This window comes from Schistocerca americana, unplaced genomic scaffold (assembly GCF_021461395.2).
Source record: "Schistocerca americana isolate TAMUIC-IGC-003095 unplaced genomic scaffold, iqSchAmer2.1 HiC_scaffold_86, whole genome shotgun sequence".
NCBI lineage: Eukaryota > Metazoa > Arthropoda > Insecta > Orthoptera > Acrididae > Schistocerca > Schistocerca americana.
In genome coordinates this window covers 836,726-853,511 of record NW_025726631.1, presented here as the reverse complement: position 1 = coordinate 853,511, position 16,786 = coordinate 836,726, and positions in this window count along the sequence as shown.

The following is a 16,786-nucleotide window of genomic DNA, read 5'->3' as shown; positions in this document are numbered from 1 at the left end:
GGATGGACAACGAGTAAAGATGTGGCTCCAGAAAATAAGGAGGAGTAATTTTGTCTCTACGAAATATTCCAAAGTGTGTTCACAACACTTTGAAGAGGAATGTTTAGACAGAGAAAAATTTGGACGTGTGTGGCTGAAGGTCGATGCTATACCAACTATTTCTAATTTTCCGCAGCACCTACTACCAATTTCTGCATTCAGCTTAAATTCATTTTCTGCACAAATCAAATAAAAAACACAAATGTGTAGCTAATCAAAGTACACATTCATCTTCTTTGGTGTATTTTGCCTTCAATTTATTTTCTTCACCATTTGATTAAGAAGCGTAAAATATTAGTAAACATGTCCCCAAACTCTTTCATTTGTGTCACTTTCCACTTACCTTAATGGTGTTATATGGGTTGACTGTTACATGACCAACTGTATTTGCTTTACAGTACATTTATTCTCCGATCGCCTTTTTCCCCCCTTCTTACTCAGTCTACTATTTATTTAATAAACTGGGAGCAAGTACGTAAAATGCGTTAAATAAACACTTCAAAGTGTCACCTGTAAGAAAAATTGTGCTTTAGGTTGCAAAAACGAGAAAATAAATACGCAGAAATGGCAGAAAAAAGGACAAATTAGCAGGGACCTAATTGCTAATGTGTGGCAAATTCAGTGTTTGTGGGACACTTGCAAAAGTACTAGCGTACTGTCAAGTCGTTTTGCAAGACTATCACTGCAAAAATGTACGTCAGGCTCTGTAATACTATAAAGTGCCGTGTCATATCGAGAACTACCAAAAATCGAGTGCATCTGAACTGTGACACATATCGCAAAGAAGCAAAATGCAATATCAGTTGCCCTTAAAAGTTACGTAGCTGGTTTATTCCCGGTATCAAATAGATGCTGTTAAAATGTCTGCACAACATATGTAAATAATCCACGACACGTACGAAAAGAATCCGTCTGTACTGGGGATGTAGTGACATTCTAGATATACAGGTCGCTATACGGACAAACACACGACGTCCCGAGATCACGTGACCGGGCTGGCATTGTATGTTGACAACACAAAATCTGTTCTGCGCTTGTGAATGCTCTTCTTCTTCTTCTTCTTCTTATTCTTCATCTTTAGTGGCCAATCCAAGGACTGGTTTGCAGCTTGGTTCCAGTCTGTGCGTCTTTCAGCTTTTCTCTTCATTTCTTCATAGGTGTTACATCCCACACCTTTCACGATTTGATCCATGTACCTCAGTCGTGGTCTTCCTCTCGGTCTTTTTCCCTCGCCATATCCCTCTATGATTGTGTTCAGGAGTCCTTTATGTCTTAATAGATGGCCTGTAAATTGCACTCTTCTTCTTCATCATCATCATCATTTAAGACTGATTATGCCTTTCAGCGTTCAGTCTGGAGCATAGCCCCCCTTATAAAATTCCTCCATGATCCCCTATTCAGTGCTAACATTGGTGCCTCTTCTGATGTTAAACCGATTACTTCAAAATCATTCTTAACCGAATCCAGGTACCTTCTCCTCGGTCTGCCCAGACTCCTCCTACCCTCTACTGCTGAATCCACGAGTCTCTTGGGTAACCTTGCTTCTCCCATGCGTGTAACATGACCCCACCATCTAAACCTGTTCGCCCTGACTGCTACATCTATAGAGTTCATTCCCAGTTTTTCTTTGATTTCCTCATTGTGGACACCCTCCTGCCATTGTTCCCATCTACTAGTACCTGCAATCATCCTAGCTACTTTCATATCCGTAACCTCAACCTTGTTGATAAGGTAACCTGAATCCACCCAGCTTTCGCTCCCATACAACAAAGTTGGTCAAAAGATTGAACGGTGCACAGATAACTTAGTCTTGGTACTGACTTTCTTCTTGCAGAAGAGAGTAGATCGTAGCTGAGCGCTCACTGCATTAGCTTTGCTACACCTCGCTTCCAGTTCTTTCACTATGTTGCCATCCTGTGAGAATATGCATCCTAAGTTCTTGAAACCGTCCACCTGTTCTAACTTTGTTCCTCCTATTTGGCACTCTATCCGTTTACATTTCTTTCCCACTGACATTACTTTCGTTTTGGAGATGCTAATCTTCATACCATAGTCCTTACATTTCTGATCTAGCTCTGAAACATTACTTTGCAAACTTTCAATCGAATCTGCCATCACAACTAAGTCATCCGCATATGCGAGACTGCTTATTTTGTGTTCACACATCTTAATCTCACCCAGCCAGTCTATTGTTTTCAACATATGATCCATAAATAATATGAAAAACAGTGGAGACAGGTTGCAGCCTTGTCTTACCCCTGAAACTACTCTGAACCATGAACTCAATTTACCGTCAACTCTAACTGCTGCCTGAGTATCTATGTAAAGACCTTTAATTGCTTGCAAAAGTTTGCCTCCTATTCCATAATCTCGTAGAACAGACAATAACTTCCTCCTAGGAACCCGGTCATATGCCTTTTCTAGATCTATAAAGCATAGATACAATTCCCTGTTCCACTCATAACACTTCTCCATTATTTGCCGTAAGCTAAAGATCTGGTCCTGACAATCTCTAAGAGGCCTAAACCCACACTGATTTTCATCCAATTGCTGCTCAACTAATACTCGCACTTTCCTTTCAACAATACCTGAGAAGATTTTAATCAGCGTTGTGGGTAAAGAGATACCGCTGTAGTTGTTACAATCTTTTCTGTTTCCATGTTTAAAGACTGGTGTGATTACTGCTTTTGGCCAGTCTGATGGAACCTGTCCCGACTCCCAGGCCATTTCAATTATCCTGTGTAGCCATTTAAGACCTGACATTCCACTGTATTTGATGAGTTCCGACTTAATTTCATCCACCCCAGCCGCTTTATTGCACTGCAATCTATTGACCATTTTTTCCACTTCCTCAAATGTGATCATATTTCCATCATCATTCCTATCCCATTCTACCTCGAAATCTGAAACATTACTGATCGGATTTTCACCTACATTGAGCAACTCTTCAAAATATTCCCTCCATCTGCCCAAGGCATCCACAGGATTCACTAGCAGTTTTCCTGACCTGTCCAAAATACTTGTCATTTCCTTCTTACCTCCATGTCGAAGACTGCTGGAAAACCATTCTGGAGTGTAATTAGCAGCTTGACCCATAGTCTCCAACCTGTTTCCAAACTCTTCCCACGATTTCTTCTTGGATGCTGCAATTATCTGTTTGGCTTTGTTTCTTTCTACAACATAACTTTCTCTGTCTGAGTTCTAGTATGTAGCCATTTTTGATAGGCCTTTTTCCTTTTACAGGCTGCCTTGACTGTGTCATTCCACCAAGCTGTTTGCTTCCTCCTACTTTTACACACTACTGTTCCAAGACATTCTTTAGCCACCTAGTACTGTGTCCCTGTACCTTGTCCATTCCTTTTCCAGTGACTGTAATTGACTACATTCAACTAACTGGTACCTTTCTGAGATCGCTGTTATGTACTTGTGCCTGATTTCCTTATCCTGAAGTTTCTCCACTCTTATCCTCCTACATATGGACCTGACCTCCTGCACTTTCGGCCTCGCAATCCCAATTTCACTGCAGATTAAATAATGATCAGTGTCATCAAAGAATCCCCTGAATACACGTGTGTCCCTCACAGCCTTCCTGAATTCCTGATCTGTTATCATATAGTCAATGACAGATCTGGTTCCCCTGCCTTTCCAAGTATACCGGTGAATGTTCTTATGTTTAAAAAAGGAGTTTGTGATTACTAAGCCCATACTGGCACAGAAATCCAAGAGTTGTTTCCCGTTCCTGTTGGCCTCCATATCCTCTCCAAATTTACCCATAACCTTTTCATACACTTCTGTTCGATTTCCAATCCTGGCGTTAAAATCACCCATGAGCAGAACACTGTCCTTGTCCTTAACTACATCACTGAGTGCCTCATAAAAACTATCCATCTTATCCTGATCAGTCCCTTCACAATGCGAATATACTGACACAATCCTAATTTTCTTGCTAGACACTGTCAAATCTATCCACATCAGTCGTTCGTTTACATACCTTATTGCAACTACGCTGGGTTTCATTTCTTTCCTGATGTAAAGCCCTACATCCCATTGTGCTATTCCTGCTTTGACTCCTGACAAGTAGACCTTGTATTCTCCCACTTTCTCTTCTTTCTCACCCCTTACCCGAATGTCACTATCAGCTAAAACGTCCAGCCCCATCTTACTTGCAGCCTCTGCCAGCTCTACCTTCTTCCCAGAGTAGCCCCCATTGATATTAATAGCTCCCCATCTCATTACCATTTGTTTGCCAAGTCGTATCTTTGGAGACCCTGGTTTGTCAGTTAGAGGTGGGTCTCTGTCACCTCCAAAGGTCCGAGGCATTTTGCTCTGATTGTTGCCAGCATCATATTTAAAGTACCAGGGAAGCAGGTTGCTAGCCTTACTTGCCCTGAGTCCCATTGGGTTTTACCCCTAACGGCTGAGGGACTAACTGGTGGATTTGGTAGTCTTTGCCGTACGAGCACAAAGGTGACCACGACTCAGAATATGTCCGAGATGCCCAGCCTTATTCCAAAGTAACTGGTATCCCGACTGTCGGGACCACTTACTTGGCCACTCATACGTTGCCCGTGGTTCATGAACTAGGACATGACTACAGGAACCCACACCATGAACCACGCACTCTTCTTTTAACAATGAAACTCCAGAAGCTTCTCTTCTCACCTGCTCTTTCCAGAACCACTTCGCTTGTGACCTTGTCGATCCATTTTATTTTGAGCATGCGTCTATAGCACCACATTTCAAAAGAATTTAGCTTCTGGTCTTCCTCTGCCCCGAGAGTCCATGTTTCACACCCATAGCATGCCACACTCCACACATACGATTTCAAAAATCTATTCCTGATTCCAAGGCTGATGCTCTTAGATGTTAAGATCTTTTCTTCTTGTTAAAAGCAGCCTTTGCTCGAGCAATTCTACTTCTCACTTCTGCCTTTCTCCTTCCATCCCTGGTAATATTACTGCCCAGATAAGTAAATTTATCAACTTATTGTTCAAGCAGTTCATTGCCTACATGAACATGGACTTTGACTTTATCTTTTTTGTCGTATGCCATTACTTTTGTTTTTGCTTTATTAATTCTCATATTATATTCTTTCCCCATAACTTTATCCATTCTATTCAGTAGGACTACAATGCTCACTCCAGAGATATTTACTCTATGGTTGTACCTCGCTTTCCAGTCCTCCATCCCTCTGTATGTACGACCCCAGGTATTAAAATTTGCAGACCGATTTCAGCTCATCGTCCTGGATCTTGCAAGACCTCACCTGCCCATCCTTCAGGACTTCGTCCTGCTAATTTTCATGTCTCTTTCTGCTAGTGCCTTCCTCCAATCCTCTAGCTTTGGCGCTTCAGTCTAGTACGGCTTGAAAATGCGACCCCGGAAGCCTGTAGGTAGCATCCCTCAGCTCTTCTACCCGACAGTGCAGGGGACTGGTGGACCCTTCCCCGACCGTTTATGGGAGGAAATTTCAATAGGCGCAGATTTCGGTACAGCAGCTGGGAGCCCTTACAGGAGACGAGCTGCGAATCGGTACGGAGGAAGGCGCGGCGATGTGCAGCGAAGGTCGCGTCCCGTTGTCAAACATCTCATAAAGTGGGCTCCGCTGGGATTCCGCTGCCATTGAGCTGTGATACTGCGAGCCCTCCACACCCGCTCTTCCTGTACCACTCCAGAGTTATGGCGGCCACGCGGCGGTGCGGCCAGCACGCCCGGCTGGAGATATAAGAGGCAAGGCGCTCACGGAATGCTTCGAGGACGCGACGACAGGTTTGCCGATCCCACGGTGACAACCGATTAGCCCGGCCTGAGCTACACAATGGCGGTACATGCACCCTCCCGCACTGGATTACGCGGAACACTGGCCGCACTACAATGGCCGCAGACCAGATGTCGCCCCGCCGATTCGTCGTCGCAGGTGACTGGTGTCGAGCGCGTCACGAGCGGTCGGTTCGCTGGAGCGGACGTCCGTCTCCCCTCCAGGGCGCACTGTACTCTTCAATTCTGACGACATAGTCTGCAGAGGGCACCGACCCGATGTCACATTTACGTTAAACTGAACACTTGAGATCGCATTAACATTTCATTATTGACTGGTTTCGCCTTATATACTACCCATCTCTTTGAGGCCTCGGGAGTAGACAACATTCCATCAGAACTACTGACAGCCTTGGGAGAGCCAGGCCTAACAAAACTCAACCACCTGGTGAGCAAGATGTATGAGACAGGCGAAATACCCTCAGACTTCAAGAAGAATATAATAATTCCAATCCCAAAGAAAGCAGGTGTTGACAGATGTGAAAATTACCGAACTATCAGTTTAATAACTCACAGCTGCAAAATACTAACGCACATTCTCTACAGACGAATAGAAAAACTGGTAGAAGCCGACCTCGGGGAAGATCAGTTTGGATTCCGTAGAAATGTTGGAACACGTGAGGCATTACTGACCCTACGACTTATCTTAAAAATGGTTCAAATGGCTCTGAGCACTATCTGACTTAACTTCTTAGGTCATCAGTCCCCTAGAACTTAGAAGTATTTGAACCTAACTAACCTAAGTACATCACACACATCCATGCCCGAGGCAGGTCGCGCGGTTCCAGACGACTTATCTTAGAAGAAAGATTAAGGAAAGGCAAACCTACTTCTCTAGCATTTGTAGACTTAGAGAAAGTTTTTGACAATGTTGATTGGAATACTCTCTTTCAAGTTCTAAAGGTGTCAGGGATAAAATACACGGAGCGAAGCCTATTTACAATTTGTACAGAAACCAGATGGCAGTTATAAGAGTTGGGGGGCGTGAAAGGGAAGCAGTGATTGGAAAGGGAGTGAGACAGGGTTGTAGCCGGTCCCCAATGTTATTCAATCTGTATATTGAGCAAGCAGTAAAGCAAACAAAAGAAAAATTCGGAGTAGGTATTAAAATCCATGGAGATGAAATAAAAATTTTGAGGTTCGCTGATGACATTGTAATTCTGTCAGAGACAGCAAAGGATTTGGAAGAGCAGTTGAACGGAATGGACAGTGTCTTGAAAGGAGGATATAAGATCAACATCAACAAAAGGAAAACAAGGACTGTGCAATGTAGTCGAATTAAGTCGGATGATGCTGAGGGAATTAGATTAGGAAATGAGAAACTTAAAGTAGTAAAGAAGCTTTGCTGTTTCGGGAGCAAAATAACTGATGATGGTCGAAGTAGAGAGAATATAAAATGTAGACTGGCAATGGCAAGGAAAGCGTTTCTGAAGAAGACAAATTTGTTAACATCAAGTATAGATTTAAATGTCAGGATGTCGTTTCTGAAAGTATTTGTATGGAGTGTAGCCATGTATGGAAGTAAAACATGGACGATAAATAGTTTACACGAGAAGGGAATAGAAGCTTTCGAAATGTGGTGCTAGCGAAAATGCTGAAGATTAGATGGGTAGGTCACACAACTAATGAGGAGGTATTGAATAGAATTGGGGAGAAGAGGAGTTGTGGCACAACTTGACTTTAAGAAGGGTTCGGTTGGTAGGACGTCTTCTGAGGCATCAACGGATCACCAATGTAGTATTGTAGGTAAAAATGGTAGAGGAAGACCAAGAGATGAATACACTAAGCAGATTCAGAAGGATGTAGGTTGCAGTAGGTACTGGGAGATGAAGCAGCTTGCACAGGATAGAGTAGCATGGAGAGCTGCATCAAACCAGTCTCAGGACTGAAGACCACAACAACGACAACAACTAGCCATCTTCAGAATTTCTTTGCCTTGCAAGGGTAGGAACAGCAAAGTTACAAACTATACTATTACACCCGGTCTTAAAATAGGTTACAGAAAAGCTGTAGCAAAAATAAACAGTACTATTGTATACAGGGTGAAAAGTATTTAAACCTACAAACTCTGGGAGGTTGTAGGGGACATCAAAACAAATATTTTTCCCTAGTGTCATTTTTTCCTCTGAGGAGTATTTAAACCGGTAGAGGAATATTTCTCTGGCGGCAAGTTAATTAAACCAACAAACGCTTTTCCATTTTTTTATGACCAAGAGACAACACATTAACAAAACCCAATTTCAGTTACACTAGGTTTTCAAAAATTCCTCCATTGACACGTAAACAAAGGTTACACAGTCGGATCATGTTCTGTCCGACACGGGCAAAAACCCCAGGATTATCTTGAATTGTTCCTGCTGCTGCTACTATCCGGGCAACCAGATCCTCTTCTGATGCAACAGGAGGTGCGTAAACAAGGTTGCGCATCTCTCCCCACACAAAAAAGTCCAGACGGGACATATCTGGGGATCGAGCAGGCCACGGTACAGGACCACCTTTGCCAATCCACGTCTCTGGGAACCGTCGGTCCAGGAATCGACGCACGCGACCACTGAAATGTGCCGGCGCCACATGCGTCGTCTTGTAGGGTTCGGGACGTCTTCCAGCAATTCTGGCAATGCTCTGGCGAGAAAACTGTAATAGTGCCTGCCATTTAATGGCCTAGGTAGCAGATACGGCCCAATTAAACAGTCCCCAACAACACCGACCCACACATTAACGAAGAACCGCACTTGATGAGCGCTAGTAACTGTGGCATGTAGGTTATCCTCACTCCAAACATGCGAATTGTGCATGTTGAAGACTCCATCGCGCCCGAACGTTGCTTCATCGGTAAACAACACAGAGGATGGAAATGTAGGATGCATTTCACTGGCCGGCGCTACAGTCTGGATCCGAGCCACCGCTACGGTCGCAGGTTCGAATCCTGCCTCGGGCATGGGATTTGTTTACTGTCCATTAAGAACGTAGAAGCGTTTCTCATTGTTGGCAGCCGTTACTGAGTTGTTTCAGTCGTTTCCTAACGTGGAAACGAGTTACTTTCCTGTATTGTTAAGTGAAATAACATAATGACAGCTGTGTGTTTAAGAGAAACCACATAGTAATTGTTGCAGTTTGTAGATTATTTATGAAGTAGGGATGTCTTTCAAATTTACGACTGACGAGTACGCCGATATGGTGTTTATTTAGGACAAATGTGATGGTAAAGCTACGGCTGCAATTAACAAATATAGCGTACGTTATCCAACTCGGAGGATTCCGAACGCACGAACCGTTAGCGGAGTATTTGGAATGTTAGGGGAGACAGGTTCTCTACCTAGCGTTCGTAATTAGTACGAGCGCTCGATACGTGAAGACGGTGATGAGGATGTTATGGATGCTTTTCCACGTAGCCCGGGTACCACAACACGACGTATCTCTCGACGATTAGGCATTTCGCAATCCAAGGTATGGCGCACACTGAAGTACAGTAATCTGTATCCTTACCATAAACAAAAAGTGCATCATTTACGTCCGGGAGGTACTGCCCTTCGCTTGAAGTTGTGCAACTGGTTAAATACTAATCGGCAGTTACACAAATACATTTTATTTACTGATGAGGCACAGTATACTTGAGATAGTATAAACAATTTACATAACGAAATTACTTCTTCGCTTCTCTGGATGTTCTGGAAAACTACTGCAGATACACGTCTGGGACATGTTTTATTAGATTCACCAGGTCAATAACGACAAAATAAATGGAAATGGTGCTTTACTTTACTCTCGTACAGTTTTGCGATGGCTTCATATTAGCGAAGTTGCTAAATTTCAGGCAAAACCTTTTATCAGCCGTAACTAAACATTTGCGGACCTATGTTTATATGAACTTTTTTCTTTAGTTTTACTTGTAGAATAACATATTAAAATATTTGCATATATTCGTCAATTACCGTGTATACTGGAGCCATAGTGGCGTCGTCAAATGTTAAACACAAAATCAGCGCCCGCATCGTCGAATGTACAGGGTGTCTGCCACCTCAAATATCTCTGGAACAACAACAGGTATTTAAAAACGGTTTTCACCACTATGAACGTACGGCAGGGGTTTAGGAAACCAAATACAATGCGAAATTTTAAAACGTAGACAAATACTATTTTCAACAAAAACTTGTGTATTTTTAAATGGACACCTATTATTTCGTATGTAATCAGTAGCATGAAAAATCACAAAAATAATGGCGTTGGTTGCATTGCGATACAATTACATTCCGAGAAAGTGCGAAGCGAAGTTGACGCTTGAAATAAATGAAACGCACAGCTAGCGCACGTCCTGAGACTCGAGCGTGCGCCTCACGCTGCCGGTAATCGTGATGTGATGGACGTACGACGCCAGTGGAGTGTTACTGTATGGTGCGGTATTGTGTGACAACACACCATTGGTCCATATTTTATTGATGGCACTCGTAAAGGGGAATAGTTTAGCCCCTTCTTGAGCTGTACCTTACTTGAACCGGTGCACCTCATAACGTGTCAAATAATGTGGTATCAGAAACATGGATGTCCTGTGCATAATGATTATTATTGAGAAATGACAACTAGACGTACAATTAGTGGTAACACGCTTGAATTCACGTTTCGAAACCTCATAAGTTCTGAGATACGTGGCTTGTAAAGGATACCAACGGCGCCACAGTTTCTGACGTAATGTATCGCATGTGGTACCGTGCTCAGAGCAGGGGTTGCCTGCACTGCCGCCAGTATCCTGTCGTAAACATAGCGGTATCGCCACAGCACGCTCAACCTTCACTGTACAAGTGTCTCCTAATCTGGCCTGCTGAACTGCTCTCGTGTTGATGTGGTCTTCAGTCCTGAGACTGGTTTGATGTAGCTCTCCATGCTACTCTATCCTGTGCAGGCTTCTTCATCTCCCAGTACCTACTGCAGCCTACATCCTTCTGAATCTGCTTAGTGTATTCATCTCTTGGTCTCCCTCTACGATTTTTACCCTCCACGCTGCCCTCCAATACTAAATTGGTGATCCCTTGATACGTCAGAACGTGTCCTACCAACTAATCCCGTCTTCTAGTCAAGTTGTGCCAAAAACTCCTCTTCTCCCCAATCCTATTCAACATCTCCTCATTAGTTATGTGATCTACCCATTTAATTTTCAGCATTCTTTTGTAGCACCACATTTCGAAAGCTTCTATTCTCTTATTGTCTAAACTATTTATCGTCCACGTTTCACTCCATACATGGCTACACTCCATACAAATACTTTCAGAAACGACTTCCTGACACTCAAATCTATACTCGATGTTAACAAATTTCTCTTCTTCAGAAACGCTTTCCTTGCCATTGCCAGTCTACATTTTATATCCTCTCTACTTCGACCATCATCAGTTATTTTGCTCCCGTAACAGCAAAACTTCTTTACTACTTTAAGTTATTTCCTAATCTAATTACCTCAGCATCACCCGATTTAATTCGACTACAGTCCATTATTCTCGTTTTGCTTTTGTCGATGTTCATCTCATATCCACTGTCCATTCCGTTCAACTGCTCTTCCAAGTCCTTTGCTGTCTCTGACAGAATTACAATGTCATCGGCAGACCTTAAAGTTTTTATTTCTTCTCCATGGATTTTTTAATTCCTACTCCGAATTTTTCTTTTGTTTCCTTTACTGCTTGCTCAATATACAGACTGAATAACATTGGGGATAGGCTACAACCCTGTCTCACTTCTTTCCCAACCACTGCTTCCCTTTCATACCCCTCGAGTCTTACAACTGCCGTCTGGTTTCTGTACAAATTGTAAATAGCCTTTCGCTCCCTGTATATTACCCCTGCCACCTTCACAATGTGAAAGAGAGTATTCCAGTCAATATTGTCAAAAGCTTTCTCTAAGTCAACAAATGCGAGAAACGTAGGTTTCCCATTCCTTAATCTATTTTCTAAGATAAGTCAGTATTGCCTCACGTCTTCCAACATTTCAACGGAATCCACACTGATCTTCTGTGAGGTCGGCTTCTACCAGTTTTCCATTCGTCTGTAAAGAATTCGTATTAGTATTTTGCAGCTGTGGCTTGTTAAACTGATAGTTCGGTAATTTTAGCATCTTTCAACTCCTGCTTTCTTTGGGATTGGAATTATTATATTCTTCTTGAAGTCTAGGGGTATTTCGCTTGTCTCATACATCTTGCTCCGCAGATAGTACAGTTTTGTTAGGCCTGGCTCTCCCAAGGCTGTCAGTAGTTCTAATGGAATGTTGTCTACTCCCGGGGCGTTGTTTCGACTTAGGTCTTTCAGTGCTCTGTCAAACTCTTCACGCAGTATCATATCTCCCATTTCATCTTCATCTGCCTCCTCTTCCATTTCCATAATATTGTCCTCAAGAACATCGCCCTCTATATACTCCTTCCACCTTTCTGCTTTCCCTTCTTTGCTTAGAACTGGGTTTCCATCCGAGCTCTTGATGTTCATGCAAGTGGCTCTCTTTTCTCCAAAGGTCTCTTTAATTTTCCTGTAGGCAGTATCTATCTTACCCCTAGTGAGATAAGCCTCTACATCCTTACATTTGTCCTCTAGCCATCCCTGCTTAGCCATTTTGCACTTCCTGTCGATCTCATTTTTGAGACGTTTGTATTCCTTTTTGGCCGCTTCATTTACTGCATTTTTATATTTTCTCCTTTCATCAATTAAATTCAATATCCCTTCTGTTACCCAATGATTTCTACCAACCCTCGTCATTTGCCTACTTGATCCTCTGCTGCCTTCACTATTTCATCTCTCAAAGCTACGCATTCTTCTTCCACTGTATTTCTTTCCCCCATTCTTGTCAATCGTTCCCTAATGCTCTCCCTGTAGCTCTCCACAACCTCTGATTCTGTCAGTTTATCCAGGTCCCATCTCCTTAAAATTCCGACCTTTTTGCAGTTTCTTCAAATCTACAGTTCATAACCAATAGATTGTGGTCAGAGTCCACATCTGCCCATGGAAATGTCTTACAATTTAAAACCTGGTTCCTAAATCTCTGTCTTACCATTATATAATCTATCTGATACCTTTTAGTATCTCCAGGGTTCTTCCATGTATACAACCTTCTTTCATGATTCTTGAACCAAGTGATATCTATGATTAAGTTATGCTCTGTGCAAAATTCTACAAGACGGCTTCCTCTTTCATTTCTCTCCCGCGTTCCATATTCACCCACTATGTTTCCTTCTCTCCCTTTTCCTACTCTCGAATTCCAGTCACCCATGACTATTAAATTTTCGTCTCCCTTCACTGCCTGAATAATTTCTTTTATCTCATCTGAATAATTTCTTTTATCTCATCATACATTTCATCAATTTCTTCGTCATCTGCAGAGCTAGTTGGCATATAAACTTGCACTACTGTAGTAGGCGTGGGCTTCGTGTCTATCTTGGCCACAATATTGCGTTCACTATGCTGTTTGTAGTAGCTTACCTGCACTCCTATTTTTTATTCATTATTAAACCTACTCCTGCATTACCCCTATTTGACTTTGTATTTATAACCCTGTATTCACTTTACCAAAACTCTTGTCCCTCTTGCCACCTAACTTCACTAATTCCCACTATATCTAACTTTAACCTATCCATTTCCCTTTTTAAATTTTCTAACCTACCTGCCCGATTAAGTGATCTGACATTCCACGCTCCAATCCGTAGAACGCCAGTTTTCTTTCTCCTGATAACGACATCCTCTAGTCCCCGCCCGGAGATCCGAATGGGGACAATTTTACCTCCGGAATATTTTACCCAAGAGGACGCCATCATCATTTAATCATACAGTAAAGCTGCATGCCCTCGGGAAAAATTACAGCCGTTGTTTCCCCTTGCTTTCAGCCGTTCGCAGTACCAGCACAGCAAGGCCATTTTGATTAGTGTTACAAGGCCAGATCAGTCAATCATCCAGACTGTTGCCCCTGCAACTACTGAAAAGGCTGCTGCCCCTCTTCAGGAACCACACGTTTGTCTGGCCTCTCAACAGATACCCCTCCGTTGTGGTTGCACCTACGGTACGGACATCTGTATCGCTGAGGCACGCAAGCCTCCCCACCAACGGCAAGGTCCATGGTTCATTCAGGGGAGGGGGAGGGACTGCTCTCACACTGTAACGTAATTCACATACGTTGCCACATTAAAACCTGATTTCTTGTGGCTTGTTACATTTGCCGTCATCTAGTCGATACGCTGGCCTTCAGTAATGAAGAAAAGCTAGATATTATTTTAATTTATGGCGAATGTCACAGAAATACAACCGCAGCTGTGACACTGTAGCTGAAGGTTAACCAGACCGGCAGTGTCCGTCACGTGACAGCATCAGGAAGACACTGGGAAACAGGAAGCTGGGCTCCCACAAAACGTCGACGTTCAACGCCAGCGACTGGCAATGGAAACGAAACTCCTGTCCTGGCTGCTGTGGCGCACAGTCCCCAGGTGGGTGTACGAGAAATTGCACGAGGTGCGGGAACAAGCCGCAGTAGTGTGTGCAGAATCTTGCATCGGCATCGGTTCCATCCGTTCCATATCTTACTGCACCAAGAACCATCTACATCTACATCCATACTCCACAACCCACCTGACGGTGTGTGGCCGAGGGTACCTTGAGTACCTCTATCGATTCTCCCTTCTGTTCCAGTCTCGTATTGTTCGTGGAAAGAACGATTGTCGGTATGTCTCTGTGTGGGCTCTAATCTCTCTGATTTTATCCTCACGGTCTCTTCGCGAGACATACGTAGGAGGGAGTAATATACTGCTTGACTCCTCGGTGAAGGTATGTTCTCGAAACTTCAACAAAAGCCCGTACCGAGCTACTGAGCGTCTCACCTGCAGAGTCTTCCACTGGACTTTATCTATCATCCCCGTAACGCTTTCGCGATTACTAAATGATCCTGTAACGAAGCGCGCTGCTCTCCGTTGGATCTTCTCTATCTCATCTATCGACCCTATCTGGTACGGATCCCACACTGCTGAGCAGTATTCAAGCAGTGGGCGAACAAGCGAACTGTAACCTACTTCCTTTGTTTTCGGATTGCATTTCCTTAGGATTCTTCCAATGAATCTCAGTCTGGCATCTGCTTTACCGACGATCAACTTTATATGATCATTCCATTTTAAATGACTCCTAATGCGTACTCCCAGATAATTTATGGAATTAACTGCTTCCAGTTTGCTGACCTGCTATTTTGTAGCTAAATGATAAGGAATATATATTTCTATCTATTCGCCACACATTACACTTGTCTACATTGAGATTCAATTGCCATTCCCTGCACCGTGCGTCAATTCGCTGCAGATCCTCCTGCATTTCCATTGTTACAACCTCTCGATACACCACAGCATCATCTGCAAAAAGCCTCAGTGAACTTCCGATGTCATCCACGAGGTCATTTATGTATATTGTGAATAGCAACGGTCCTAAGACAGTCCCCTGCGGCACACCTGAAATCACTCTTACTTCGGTAGACTTCTCTCCATTGAGAATGACATGCTACGTTCTGTTATCTAGGAACTCTTCAATCCAATCACACAATTGGTCTGATAGTCCATATGCTCTTACTTTGTTCATTAAATGACTGTGGGGAACTGTATCGAACGCCTTGCAGAAGTCAAGAAACACGGCATCTACCTGTGAACCCGTGTCTATGGCCCTCTCTGAGTCTCGTGGACGAATAGCGCGAGCTGGGTTTCACACGACCGTCTATTTCGAAACCCATGCTGATTCCTACAGGGTAGATTTCTAGTTTCCAGAAAAGTCATTATACTCGAACATAATACTTGTTCCAAAGTTCTACAACTGATCGACGTTAGAGATATAGGTCTATAGTTCTGCACATCTGTTCGACGTCCCTTCTTGAAAACGGGGATGACCTGTGCTCTTTTCCAATCCTTTGGAACGCTACGCTCTAAATGGTTCAAATGGTTCTGAGCACTATTGGACTTAACATCTGTTGTCATCAGTCCCCTAGAACTTACAACTACTTAAACCTAACTAACCTAAGGACATCACACACATCCATGCCCGAGGCAGGATTCGAACCTGCGACCGTAGCAGTCGCGCGGTTCCGGTCTGCGCGCCTAGAACCGCTAGACCACCGCGGCCGGCCGCTACGCTCTTCTAGAGACCTACGGTACACCGGGAATGACTTTGAATCCCGCATTGCATTCTGTCGTTTTGCACTTCAGCAGTTGCAAGGTAATCCAGTCACACACAAATCATGGTAATGCGAATCTGCGGAACATGCACTTCCGATCCGTGCAAAATCCCCACTGGATTCGCCAAGTTGCTCGTCAACGGCAGTAGAGTGTCAATGTTTGGTGCGGTACCATTGCTAACTGTATTGTAGGCCCCTATTTTTACCGCGGAACATTGAATGGACAGTGATATCCATCATTTCTTCAAAACACACTAGCGCTCCTCATGGAGGATCTAGGACTGGAAACTCGTCTATCAATGTGGTCCCAACATGATGGATGCCCCGCACGCAATGCAGAAGTTGCCAGAGACGTTCTAGATGCGACATTTCTGTGCGATAGCCAGCACGGTCCCCCGACTTGACGCTATTAGACGTCTTTCACTGGGTAGCAGTGAAAGGCAGAGTGTATCAAGAACCCCCAACGACTGTGTAGGATATGCAACATCGTCTAACTGCGGCGTGTGCGGCAACATTTGTAGAAACTATACAATCTGTGCAAGACTCTCTCGTTTACCCGTCTGCAAGCGTGTATCGATGCAAACGGAGGGAACTTCGAACATACGTTGACGTGACACAGTTTCATCGGTCAAGATGTGGGTGTATTGTCTATGCTGAATCTAATCCACAACAATTCAGTTTCTGTGGGCAACAGAGCACTAGTAAATGTGTTTAGCAAAGTGAATTCAAGTGTGTTATCTCTAATTGTAGCTCTAGTTGTCATATTGCT